Source organism: Hipposideros armiger, unplaced genomic scaffold, assembly GCF_001890085.2.
Source record: "Hipposideros armiger isolate ML-2016 unplaced genomic scaffold, ASM189008v1 scaffold_133, whole genome shotgun sequence".
NCBI lineage: Eukaryota > Metazoa > Chordata > Mammalia > Chiroptera > Hipposideridae > Hipposideros > Hipposideros armiger.
This window is the reverse complement of record NW_017731483.1, coordinates 3318375-3332628: the sequence shown is the minus strand read 5'-3', so window position 1 is coordinate 3332628 and position 14254 is coordinate 3318375. Positions and strand designations below refer to the sequence as shown.

At 39.9% G+C, this 14254-nt stretch overlaps 1 protein-coding gene across 3 annotated transcripts in view; it reads right to left on the bottom strand.

Annotated features, from left to right (window-relative positions):
* ZBTB5 (zinc finger and BTB domain containing 5) overlaps window positions 1-6949 on the bottom strand; it is a 25121-nt gene extending 18172 nt beyond the window's left edge. The window contains exon 1 of one of the 3 annotated variants that reach the window (XM_019649557.1): window positions 6718-6949. The gene's annotated coding sequence lies outside the window, so the exon portion shown is untranslated. Of the gene's footprint in view, window positions 1-5296; window positions 5593-6541; window positions 6672-6717 lie in introns of those variants that run through there. The other 2 variants (XM_019649559.1, XM_019649558.1) reach the window with 2 other exon arrangements.
* Window positions 6950-14254: the final 7305 nt, after the last annotated feature.

The following is a 14254-nucleotide window of genomic DNA, read 5'->3' as shown; positions in this document are numbered from 1 at the left end:
TTATGTGGTGACACGAAATACAATACGCTTGTTTGCACTTCAGTGGGCCAAATCAAATCTGATATTGTTTTACCTTTTATTTGGTGTGTGGAAGGTGTGAGGAAGAGGGGGTAGTCTTATACGGCGAGTATATAACAAACTGTATTTTGAGTGGAAATGTTAGGGGGTCGTCTTATACGCCCAGTCGTCTTATACGCCGGCAAATACGGTATCTGAAAAAGCTACTGAAACACTCCTCCCTTTTCCAACTACATATCTGTGTGATGCTGGGTTTTCTTGGTATACTTTAATCAAAAGTACATCACATCAAATTGAATACAGAAGCAGGTATGAGAAACCACCTGTCTTCTATTAGACTAGACATTAAAGAGACTTTCAAAAAAAGTAAAACAAGGCCACTCCGAGCATTCCCGGTACCCAGATGTTGGATTCAAATACCATTCACTAACAAAGGAACCAGGGCTCCTTGGGCAAATGGCTGATTCTTGGATCGAAGCAGGAAATATACAAGATAAGCCTGCAGAATTTTGTAGTGCCAGAAAGTAAGGATGTGCTTAAAACAAACAAACATAATAATGGGAGTACGTGAGAGGGACACAGGACCCCACAGGAGAAAGCACTCCCAAAGGCCAAAGCTGGAACAGCTTGAGCAAAAAGATAAATAAAATAGTACTGGATTATAACCCAAAGTGTAAAATAAATATCCACAGGTCCATACTAATTTAAAGTGTGAATTAGATAAATAAATGGGAGAGAAAAGACAAATCTCTTGTGCAGAAGAATTTCAAATAATTTATGTAGCTACTCTGCCGTCAAGGACATGGAGCCTAACACCCCACTCCTTAAGTGTGGGCTGTGCAGTGACTTCCTTGCACAGTACAGTACAGAAAGGGAGGGGAACAGAGTAACTTCATAGTGGAGAAACCCGACAAACACTATCTCAGCCAGGTGACTAAGGGCAACGCCAAAGGTGACAAGTGATGTTGACAGTATGTTAGTAAGCATCATGTGTTGATGTAATGAGAAGGGCACTTTATTTCTGTGGTCTTTCCCCCTGCAAAACCCATAACCCCAGTATAATCATAACAAAAACATCAGACAAATCCCAATTGGACGTTCTACAAAATAAGTGACCAGCACTCAAAATTATCAAAGTCACCAAAAACAAGGAAAGTGTGAGAAACTGTCACAGCTGAGGGGAGCCTGAGAAGACACGATGCCTGACTAAATGTAATGTGTTTTCCCGTTAAGATCTTGGAACAGAAAAAGAACAAGAAGTGAAAACTAAGGATAACCTGAATAAAGAATGGACTTTAGTTAACAATAATGTATCAATAATGGTTCATTAATTTTAACAAATGTACCATACTAATGGCAAGGTGTTAATAACAGGAAAACTGGGTCCTAGTATATGGGAACTCTCTGTGCTTCACAATCTTTCTATAAATCAAAAACTGTTCTCAAAAATAAAGTTTTTTTTTTCAGATGCCACTATTGTCACAAATACTTGTTTTGAAAAATAGTTATTTTTCATAAAAATATGTTATTTATGTTAACATGTAATGAGTTTATTATTTTTAATGAATGCTTAAATTTTTTCTCAATTTTAATTTCTAATATGTTTTACACTGATAGCTATAACCCACAAAAAAGCTCTTGGAGTCATTAATAATTTTTAAATGTGTAAAGGAATCCTGAAGTCAAAAGTTTGAAAACAACTGAAGTAGATGTTTCACAAAACACAGAAAATGAATGTATGTGGAGTCTCATTCTTCAAATATACAGGATAAATGAGACTAAAGTCAGCCTTCAATTTATATATACTCGTATATTATGCTACTCAAGTTTGTGAAATAAATTGCCTAGCAGTGTCTCAGTAATATTACCTTCCAGGATCATCACAAAGTATGTCTTTAATCTGTTTCTATGGTAGCAAACTGTCAAAGCACCTGTGCAGTATAAGTAACACTGTACCATTTACCATAATACGTCTATTAGTTGGCTGGTGGAGGGTTTGTTGGGTGGGAATGAAAGGGTGGAATGCCTACTAAGAGCTAGGTTCTGTAGGTACTTTACATATATTGTTTCTTAGGGATGACTGTCAAGCAGTGACTGTCATCCCCATGTCTAGGGCCAACATCACCCAACTAGTACAGTGAGTGAAGGAGAAGAGTTATAAATCCAGGTCCAACTATGAAACCTCACTTTGCTGTAATGGGAGCAGCCTCCAGATAGACATGGGCCAGGTGGACGATGACAGGATACTCAGGAGAGGAGAGAACACTATGCAGTTACGAGTGTGAGCAAAGGCTAGGAATAAGGATTAGGAGATTGAGGGAGTAAGGGGATGAAGCTGAAAAGCTGGGGTCAAGGATTGGGGGTGACAATTAAAAGACAAGTGTGTAAAACAACAGCTAAGGGAGTAAAACTTAGAGCAAGCGTTCTGGAAGAAGTAGCAGGAGGGGCTTTTCTTCTCTTACTCAGATCCTCCAGTGCTGCATGCCACCACCACCAACCACACTGCCAAGCCTTCACCGCCAACAGACAGATTTGGAAGGCCAGGAGGATGCAGCTTTGCTTTCTCCTCCCACTGCCCCTTGCCACTGGCTCCTCCCCCAACCCTGCCTTCCACAATACTGATGCAGAACAAAAACGAGGGACCAGAGTTTTGTGGAGAAGGGAAGGGTGACAAAATATATTCCTGGCAGCAAGCTCACCTGTCATAAGGGGAAAATCTTGGTCTGCTCACCCTAGTCAGGGAGGTGGTGTGTCAAGGTGGTGGGCCACCCGCAGAGTGCTGTCTGAAAGATGGGCGTGCCCAAGACAGGCCATTACATGACTCTGAAAACACTATATTTAAACTTAAAAGTAATTTATGACAGATTTCACTGCTTTATCTTGTTTAGGATTTTCCACTTGCACTGTAACTGGCCTAGAAATTTCCTTTTCTTGGGTACTACATTTTCCTAAAACTTAAAATGAATAGCCAGTAAGCTGACTATCTAGATGAAAGAACATCTGGAGCCAGTTAACGCTCTAAAGATCATACAAACTTCATAAGCATATAAAAAAATCTATAAAAACCACCATAAATGGCTTCTTTTAGCTACTTATAAATCTGAAACTATGTCTATTTTAACATCTGCTTAAGAAGTCTAAATGTATTTTCCCTCTATTATTTAGAAGATGTTGCCTGTTGCCCCCCCCCACACACACACACCCTTTCCAGCGATTTTTAAAATTAGCTTTCATTGCCTTTTACCCCTGACAGATCAAGAAACATATTTCTTAATGAACAAAAACTATTTTATCAAGAAAAAAGCCATGCCAAAGCACTGAAGACACTATTATTGATGGTGCCTTTCCAGTAGAGAAAATGAAAAATAGATTTAATTCGTTTTTATACCTAGTTTACTTTCTAAGTAGGATATTCCTTCACTTTCTGAATCATTTATCAAATCAACAGCATTCAGCAAGGGACTGATACTTTATCTGCGGAGTTGCTTTTGACATTGTACTCAAAGAATACAATGTATGTTACCAAATGTTTTAGATTTTTGTATTACCTATGGGTTCTTCTCACAACTGAACCCCCAAACAGTGGGTTTTCTTCTCCCTATCCTCTCAAATCCTCTAGTAGAGACTAAAACAGAAGGAATAAACAATTGAAGGTCTTGCATTTTTAGAGGAAGACCGTTGAGTGGATTTTAAATTATAATTGACTTATATGAAAAATCAATTATCTCAAGTTAACAATCATATTCAGAAGAAAAGGGGGAACAATTCACCCTAATCATTTTAAACTTAAGAAGTTAAAAATAAAGCATTTGTAAACTTGGTATCAAGTACACAAAGTAACAGTCTACCAAGTATAATTTCCAAAAGCAGATTCATCAGACAATCCTCCTTTAAAGTTAGTAAAACAAAACACTTTGTTAATTTCCATTTATAAGAAAAACATATCATTTCCAATAGGATTCCTTTCAATAACAAGCTTTTTTCAGAGTACAAAGGAAAATCTGGAAAATTAACTTGTTATTACAGCGAATTAATAGGGTACAAGTCTTTTAACCATACCAAATGTCATTAAATCTAAGATGCCAGTGATTATAAAATGCAACACATTTCATGTAACATGAAGAAAGAAAAAAAAAAAGCTGTCCTATAGGCTATAGGACAATGCTTACTGATGGCATCCTGTCTTCAAGATTAAAACGGGAACAAAACTGTTTTACAATCAAGGAAATACTGGAACCTTAAACATATCATTCAACTATGTTAGAAGATCAGAAGGAAAAGTATTCTACAGATGAAATATAATCTTGAATACTAAGAAAATAATCTATCTATGCCTACTATATTACAATCAAGTCAGTGCTCCAATGCAATTCCTAATCTGTTTGAACTGTAAGAACGATAAATCAAAGCTTTTAGCAAATACATGCATAATTAATCAAGTGAAAGGCATCCACCCAAACTGGTCTTGAGATTAAAACTCACTTTCAGTGATGAAAATGATGAAAACAACTGTAAGAGCAATAGTTCACTCAGAAACAGCTGGTCTTTTAGCATATAAATTCACTGAATACTTAAACAAAAGGTGCAGTGTAGTGTTACATTCTATTCCACCTGCTACACTAACAAAAGCTGGCTCTGCTAGACAACATCCATATTTGAGAAATGTTAAGTATAGTAAAAGAGAAATCATATGCTTAAAACTGACAGAGGAGGAAAAGTATTTTACAACAAATTTACATTAAAAAAAATGTTAAAAGCTAACATGGAATCCATACCTTGGGCTTTTCCTTTTCCCTTTCCAAGGAGAAACTGAGGCAGAGTCAAGATTTGTATCAGCACCAAAGCAAGCTTTGCCATATCTGACTGTACATACACTAAAGAACTCAATATAATTCATGCTAAGTACTTTAAATACTAAAACACTTTACATGCATTTTGTATCCAAGTGATTATTGTAAAATGACTTCAACTTCTCACCATAGGCTTGCCACAGAGCCTTTTTTGAGAGCACTGATCCCTAAATGTAGGAAAACACTCACTCCACTGTAAGTGGCTTTTCTTCTACATCTTATCATTTTCAAAATTTTGCCAGAGACACCTCACTTACCCAGAACACAGCTTGAAGTATCTCCAGTTAACTACACTATGTTTTGGCACAACTCTGAGAAGAAAAAAGGCAGAGCAGAAAACAAGTTGATTTCAGGACTCTAAAAGTCCTGGTTCATTTATTCAGCAAAATCCAAGGACCTAGAACAAGTCTCCAACCAATTAGTCTTACCTGGCAGGTCATCAAACTGGCTGCGGGGGCCAGGCCAGTCTTCCCAAGTTTGCTGGGATTTCCAAGGGGGGTTAAAGCAATAATGGGAGGCTTCTGCTTGGTTTTGGGACATTTCTCTAAAATTCTCTTTCTTCTCTCCCATCTGATCTCTTCCTCCCCGGGTCCCCACCTTTACTCTTTCACGCTTATGGACAACCACCTTCACCACGGAAATCCTAAGACTTTAGCAAATGAAAAGCAAGTTCTCAGAGAAAACAGAGGCTGGGCCCAGCCCACCTTCTAAAAATTATCTAAGGCACAACAGCCCATACAAAAATAACAAATCATCAATGATGACGAAGGCACAGCATTCTCTTCAACTTCTAGAGAAAAACCCCAATGTATGCAGTATCTTCTACTTACTACAACTGAAAAGCATATTAACATATTTTGGAAAAAAATTTGTTTCAATTCTTGAAGGTAAAGGGTTTCTTCTATTCATTCAAATTAACAAAACCTGAGCATACTACTTGGTAATAAAAACCACGGTGCCTTTACCTAAAAATTTTTCTCCAAATTAAATTAGAATTTGTATTCTTTTCAGGAATTAGTTTCTACAGTAACCTCTACCATGCCAAAATGCAGTCTGACTTAATAACAAATGACTTTTGGAAGAAAAAAAAACCTGTCAACCGCCCCCCCCCCCCGCACGCCTTAATAAAAAAACTAACCGTCAATCCCCTCCTCCCCCACGCCTTAATTCACTGCCTCATATATTTATTTACAGATCTGTCTGGTCTCCAAACAAGGGGAGAAGGTGGAACGGCTGTTCTTACACGAAGCCTGGAAGTAGTGGGCATTCAATAAATGCCTATAAACACTTTTCCTCTGATAAGCTGGGGCATTCCAAAACACTAGCTCCACCCCTCCAGGGTCAGCCTCCAGTTCCCGATTCCAGACCGCCTTGGCCTTGCCCTGGTGAAAAGAAACCTTGTTGCTCAAGGAGACCCAGGATGGGGGACAAGGAGCCACTCGACCCCATCCCACAGGGAAGCAGCTCGTCTAATCACCCCGCCAAACTGTTGGTCCAAAGACCGACCTACCCCACCCCACCGCGGTAACCAACATCTTCAGACCGCAGATACAAGGGGGCAAGAGCCCCCGCCCCACCCCGCAGACAGCCTGGCGTCGGGACACAGGGGACGCCTGCGCAGAAGAACCCGCCTCCCATCCTCCTGGCCCCTCTGCTCGGAAGGGTAACAATACCCCCTCAGAAAGACAGGCAGGGTAGGCGGGGGTCACCGGTACGCGTCTGCGCGCTCCCCAGACGCCTTGTCGCGACCCCACTTGCGCCGCCAGCTCAGCGCCGCTGGTGTTCAACCGTCTCCACGTGAGCGCGCCCGCGCGCGCCACCACCACTCGCTGTGACAGGGTCTTCTCACCTGAGCAGGGCTCCGCCCCCCTTCTCGCTGGAGGAGGCAGTGACCCTTCCCCGATCCGACCCGACAGTGTCGGAGGAGGCGGGAACGTCCGAGCTGGCGTCTCCGTGATGGGATTTCCTCCCCCTTCCGCCCACCCTCCCCGCCCACCCCGCCTCTCGTCCCCGAGCTCCTTCAGCCCGTTTGCAGCCGCACTCAGAATACCGCGGCGGCGGCCGACAGTAAACGGAAGTGACGCAATGAGAAATTGCCTACTCCGCCTCCTCCCCTCTGACCGAACTACAGCCAATCAGCAAGGGAGGGGGCGAGGCCGGGGCAGGAGAGCAGCCAGCCGGCGCGCGGAATCCAGAGGAATTGACTAGAAACACTGACCAATCCACGGTTCCGGGAGCCTCGCTGTGTTTACTAACGATCGAATCCGTGAGCTCTGTGACCAATCACCGTTTGCTTTACAACACGTAAAACTGTTATAACTCCTTTAAGGCGGGATTTATCACTAAGCGGCTCTAGGTTTGGGCTATGGAAAAGCTAATGTGTGTCGCAGCCAATCAAGACACGTTATGATTGAGGCAAGCGGGTTTTCCGCCTAGTTCCACCAATTGCAACCATGACTGCCGGGAGGCGGGCCCATTCGCAGGACCTGAAGGACATTCCAACCCTCCAGACACCGGCCCTTCTGTGACCCCCGGCTCCTCCACCAAAGCGAGTGGTCGCGGGACTTACACGCAGCGTGTCGGAGTTTTTTCACGTCGTAGACTTTGGAAAACAGAAAATTCCAAGAAACTGTTTAGGTTGAATTAGCCGAAATCCAGGCTAAAATCCATCCGACGGCAGTTTCGTCCGACAGCGCCTCAAGTCCAGTCCCTGGGGTGGCTTCTCGCAGCTCTGGCGCCTGAGAATGACCGCAGGTACCGGCTTCCGACTTGATCGCTCATAGCTCCACAGTCAGTGCCACAGGTCACATAAGCCTGCAGTCTCCAAAACCAACCTCCCCAGAAATAGTTGGACACCTGGACCGGTCGCGGACTTTTGTGTGACGCTGTTAGAAAAGAGAAAGCTCTGGGACGGCTTCCAGGATCCCAGGTGCTCACACGGATGGAGAGCCCGATCCCGGAGGGAGACCGGCCCGCGTGGCCTCCGAGGGCACCCAGCACTGGGGCAGGGAGAAGCCCTCCTACATCCGGGGATGAGGAGGGAAGAAAGCTTGTAAGGGGCTTTACTGAGGGGTAGGTGGGGGTGAGGGAGCTATTGGGGAGCTCTGCGTGGCTCCAGAGACAAAGGCAGGCTTGGGAACGCCTCAGGCTTCTTTTGCGGGGAGGGACGGGAGACACTTTTTAAAAAGGAACATCCTGCTGTGTCAGAACTTAACACCCAAATATTATTACAGTCGATTCATCTCTTCAGACGTTACAGGTTGGAAGTATTGCCCTTGGGATTTCTTTAAGGCCTCAATGAAGTCTGATGGTAAATTCTGTTATTTAATATTCCCTGACACTTTATAGCCCTTACAGATGTTTTATTGCCAGATTGGGTAGTAAAATAAAATATGTAGATATGTAGGTATTTAACATCTATAAATCTATCTATATATCTATATATAGAATGCTGACAATAAGCTGGCAGTGTGTGAGGCCTTTTCACACTTGACCCTTACAAAAATGCTGTGAGCTAGATATTATCTCAAATTTACAACCTGGCAAAAGCTTAAAAGAATTGTATATTCAGTATTTAGGAGAGTACTGAAAAGGCCCTCACCTGTATTGTTGACAGGAGTATCACTGACACTTTTTGAAAATAACTTAGTGGTGTTTATCAAAATTTTAAGTATGCATTCATTCCCTACTAGCTGGCAATTCCTTTCTAGAAATGTATTCTGAAATACACAAATGTGAGAGAATATATAGGAGGCTGTTGATCACAGCTTTGTTAGAAGGAGAAAAAAAAGTTGAATGTACATCTACAGAGGATTACAAAAAATTGATATATGCATTTTATGGCTCCACCACTAATGATCTCATATACATACAAAACAAAATCAGTGAAAACCTGCATGTGGATGTACACATAGAAGTTTGTAAATGTATGGCTAAGTTTGAAAGGATACTGTCAAACTAGTCATAGATTTGGGGGGTTGTGATAAGGAAATGTTTTTAAAAGAGGCTTCTTAGTTTATAGTCTTTATATGCTTCTGTATTAATGTTCATAAAAAAGCTCTGCTATTTTAGTACTATTTATGAAAACCAGGAATTTTAGTTTGTGTGGGTTTTCAAACCATTGACAAAATTCTTCCTAAATTATAAATTTCCCAGTAAAATTCTCAATAAGATACTTTTTAGAACTAGACACTGATTCTAAGATAAAGGAAAATAGTATTATAAGAAGAGCCAAGAAAATTCTGGGGAAAAAAAATCAACAAGGCAGCCATAGCCCTAACAACTACAAATATATTTCATAATGCTTTATTATGTTTTTAAAAAATGGTAAGATGATTCTGCAAAGATGGCAGAGTAGGAAGCACCAAAAATCTGCCTCCCCACCAAGACAATTGCAAGGGCAAAATCTATCTAATGTACCTATTTTGGAAGTTGGGAGTCTATTGAAGGCTTGCAATTTCTAGGGAAGGGTTTGAAAGGTAAATTGCAGTTAATTTTGGTCAATTTTAGCTGTTAGCACAGGCGAAGTCACCCATCCTCCACTCCTCAGCCACATGGCAAGTTGTTATAAATGGATTCCTGGAGCAGCTTGCACCAGCTTATGGAAGCCAGAGTGGACAAAAAGGACCCTGTCCTCCAAATATGTGAGATCACTGATTGCTGCTTTTGATCACAGAGGTACAGATGAAAGAAGCAGGTAGCCATTGTTGTTGTACCTTCCCCTCATTGTTACAAGCCCTTCTTCCTTCTGCTGAAGTGACTTCCAGGGTATTATGAGCAAAAGCTGACAGAATTGAAGGGAGAAATAGATAGTTCCACCATAATAATTGGAAACTTCAATACCCCACTCTCAATAATGGCCAGAACAACCAGACAGAAGATAATAGAGGACTTAACACAACTAATAGATCTAATAGACATTAACAGAACACACTATGCTACACAAAGAGCATATGTATTCTTCTCAAGTGTACCTAGTACATTTTCCAGAACAGACCATATACTAGGCTGCAAATTGTCTCAGATTTTAAAAGATGAATATCATACAAAGTATCTTTGACTACAGTGGGATGAAGTTAGAAATCAATACCAAGTAAAACTGGAAAATTCACAAGTTTGTGGAAATTAAACAACACACTCTTAAATAACCAATAGATCCAATTAGAAATTACAAAGGAAACTAGAAAATACTTAGAGATGAATGAAAATGAAAATACAGCAGATGAAAACTTATGGGACACGGCAAAAGCAGTGGGGGAAACCAAGGGGGGAAATTATAGCTATAAATGCTATTGAGTCAGTAATCAAAAATCTCCTGACAAATAAAAGCCCAGAATTCACTGGTGAATTCTGCCAAACATTTAAAGAACAACGATTTTCTCAAACTTTTCTAAAAACTTAAAGAGGAGGGAATACTTCCTAAACTCAGTCTATGAAGCCAGCATTACCCTGATACCAAAGCCAGACAAAGACATAAGAAAACTACTGACCCATATCTCCTATGAGTATTGATGCAAACGTTCTCAACAAAATATTAGCACACTGAATTCAGCATATTAAAAGGATTATAAACCATGACCAAGTAGGATTTATTCCTGGAATGCAAGGGTAGTACAATATACAAAATTGATCAATGTAAAACACCACATTAAAAGAATGAAGAAAAAAACATTATCATCTCAATCAATGCAGACAAAGCATTTGACAACATTAAACACCTTTTCAAAAACACTCAAACTAGGAATAGAAGGAAACCACCTCAACATATTAAAAAATGTGAAAACCCACAGCAAACATTGTACTCTATGGTGAGAGACTTAAAGCCTTTCCACTAAGATCAAAAACAAGACAAGATGCCCACCTTCACAATTCTAGTCAACATAATACTAGAATATCTAGCTAGAGCAGTTGAGGAAGAAAAAGAAATAAAAGGCATCCAAATTGGAAAGGAAGAAGTAATATTATCTCTATTGGCACGTGATATATGTAGAAAATCCTAAAGATCCTCCCAAAATCTGTTAGAGCTAACAAATGAATTCAGCAAACTACCAGGATACAAAGTCAATACACAAAAATCAGTTGCATTTCTGTACATTAACAATGAACAATCTCAAAAGGAAATTATGAAAACAATTCCATTTACTATAGCACCAAAAAGAATAAAATACTTAGGAATGAATTTAACCAAGGCAGTAAAAGACCCATACAATGAAAACTATAAAACATTACTGAAAGAACACATAAATAAATGGAAGCACATTCCATGTTCATGGATTGGAAGACAATATTGTTAAGATGTTAATACTGTCCAAAGCAATGTGCAGATTCAATGCAATCACTACCAAACATCCCAATAATATTTTTTGCCAAAATAGAAAAACCCATCCCAAAATTCACATGGAATTTCAAGGGACTATGAATAGCCAAAACTATCTTGAAAAAGAAGAATAAAGCTGAAAGATTCACGTTTCTTGATTTAAAAACTTACTACGAAGGCACAGTAATTGAAACAGCATGGTGCTGGCATAAAGACAAACATAGATTAATGGAATGGAATAGAGAACCCAGAAGTAAACTCGTGCATATAAAATCAAGTTTTTTCAGACAAGGTGCCAAGACAATTCAATGCAGAAAGGACAATCTTTTCAACAAATGGTGCTGGATATCCACCTGCAAAATAATGAGATTGGACCCTTAACATCATTAAAAAAAAATAACTCGAAATGGATTAGAGACCTAGATGTAAGACCTAAAATTATAAAACTCTTAGAAGAAAACGTAAGATAAAATCTTGACATTGGATTTGGCAATGGTTTATTAGATATGACACCAAAGGCATAGACAATAAAAGAAAAAATAGACAAATAGGACTTCATGAAAAATTTTAAAATGTGCATCAAAAGACAATATCAACAGAATAAAAAGGCAACCCACAGAATGTGAGAAAATACTTGCAAATCATATATCTGATAAGGGATTAATATCCAGAACATTTAGAGAACTAAAACTCAACCAAAAAACAAATGTAACTAAAAAATAAGCAAAGAACTTGAAGAGGCATTTCTCCGAAGAAGAAATACAAGTGGCCCATAAGCATATGAAACATCTCTGATCATTAGGGAAGCACAAATCAAAACTACAATGAGGTATCTGCTCACACCCGTTAAGATGGCTGCTATCAAAAAAATAAAGTGTTGATAAGGATGTGGAGAAACTAGAACCCTTCCTTATGCACTATTGGTAGGAATGTAAAATGATACAGCCACTATGGAAAATAGTATGGCAGATCCTCAAAAATTTTCAAATAGAATTACTATATGATTCAGCAATTTCATTTCTGGGTATATATCCCAAAGAATTGAAAGCAGCATTTCAAAGAGACATTTATACACCTATGTTCATATTAGCATTGTTCTTAATAGCTAAAATGTGGGAGCAACCCAAATGTCTACCAATTGATGAATGGATAAGCAAAATGTGATACATACATACAATGAAATATTATTCGGCCTTTAAAAGGAAGGAAATTGTGACATACTATAATATGGGTGAAGCTTGAGGACATTATGCTAAGTGAAATAAGCCAGCTAAAAGAAGACAAATACTGTATGATTCCACTAATATGAGGTACTTAGAGTAGTCAAAATTATAGAGACAGAAAGTAAAGTGGTCGTTGCCAGAGGTTTGGGTAAGATGGCATTGGAGTTACTATTTAATAGGTATAGAGTTTCAGTTTTACATCTGAAAAAAGCTATGGAGATGGATGGTGGTGATAGTTTCACATTATGAATGTATTTAATACCACTGAACTGTACATTTAAAATTATTAAGATGGTAAATTTTATGTTACGTGTATTTTACCACAATAAAAAACAAACAAACTTGGGGCCATTTGAGCGTTTTGAGCCTTGCCTCTGCTCGGGCCCGCTTCAAACTCTTTGGATTGTACTTTCTCTTCTAATAATGACCCTTGAGCCACTCTACTGTTCGAGCCCGCTTCTACTTCTTTGAAATGTACTTTTTCTTCTAATAAATTGGTTTTTCACCACTTTAAAACAAAACAAAACAAAAAAAATTTGGTACTGGCATATGTGTAGACAGACAACTCAGTGGATCAAAACAGAGGGGACAGAATAGACCTAAATATATAAGAGAATTTAATGTATGAAAAAGTTGGCATTTCAAAGCAATGGAAGAAATATAGACTAAATTTTGAGACTATGAAACTGGGAAGTCTTTTGGAAAAAATACATTGGGTATCTAACTTCTTACAACAAAGTTATCAAATGAATGAAATATTAAAATATTTTAAAACCAGACTATAAAAGAAGAAAACATGGAACATGCTGTCCATAGAAACCTGTTTTAAATATAAAAATACAAATAGGTAAAGAGTAAAAATGAAGGGCTGGCCAAGTGGCTCAGTTGGTTAAGAGCTCGCTCAAGAGTGTGAGCTCTGAGCAACAGGGTCACTGGTTCGATTCCCGGCCTGAGCTGAGCTGCCGGTGAGCTGCTAACAGGTGGCAGGATGGCTCAGCTTAAAAAAGAAAAGTAAAAAAGATAGAAAAAGACATATCATGCAAATGCCAATCATAAGAAAGCCAGAATGACTATTTGAAGATCAGGTAAGTGGACTTCAGGACAAGGAGTGTTATGAGAGATAAAGAAGGACAATTCTTGGGCTGGCCAAGAGGCTCAGCTGGTTAAGAGCTTGCTTGGGAGCACCAGCTCTGAGCAGCAGGGCTGCGGTTCGGATCCCACATTGAGGGCCAGTGACGCTCGCCCTCTACAGCTGAGATGATGAACAATAGCTCGACCTGGAGCTGGGCTGCTGTGAGTCGCCAGCGATGCCATAGGCTGCAGTGGGGCTGCAGTGGGCTGCCGTGAGCTACGTGAGTGGCTGGCAGCCAGCGTGAGCGGCTGGCAGCTGGTGGGAGCTGCCGGGAGCTGCTGTGAGCCGCCGACCAACGACCGGCGACTAATTGCCTCACCTGGGAAGAGCACAATGATAATACCAACATGGGCCAGTGAAGTGACGTTCTCCACAACTAGACTGAAGAACAAAAACAGCAATTTGTCTACCTGTCTGTTCCCCTTCCCTGATTCCCCAACGCTGTTCCCCCTCCCCCCAATTCCCCAATTAAAAAATCTTTTATAAAAAGGACAATTCTAATGATAAAAGGGTTAATTCATTAAGAAGAGATAATAAGCCTGAATGAGTATGATCCTAGTAACAAATTCAAACAAATTCAAAACAAATAAAGCAATGAAACTGACTGAACTGAGACGTTCTAAAGACAACAGTATCCACCCTTGAGAGTGCTCTTTTCTATTTTTGTGCTCCTCCTAGCAAGTAATTCCTGAGGCCAAGTATTGTGTATTTTTAT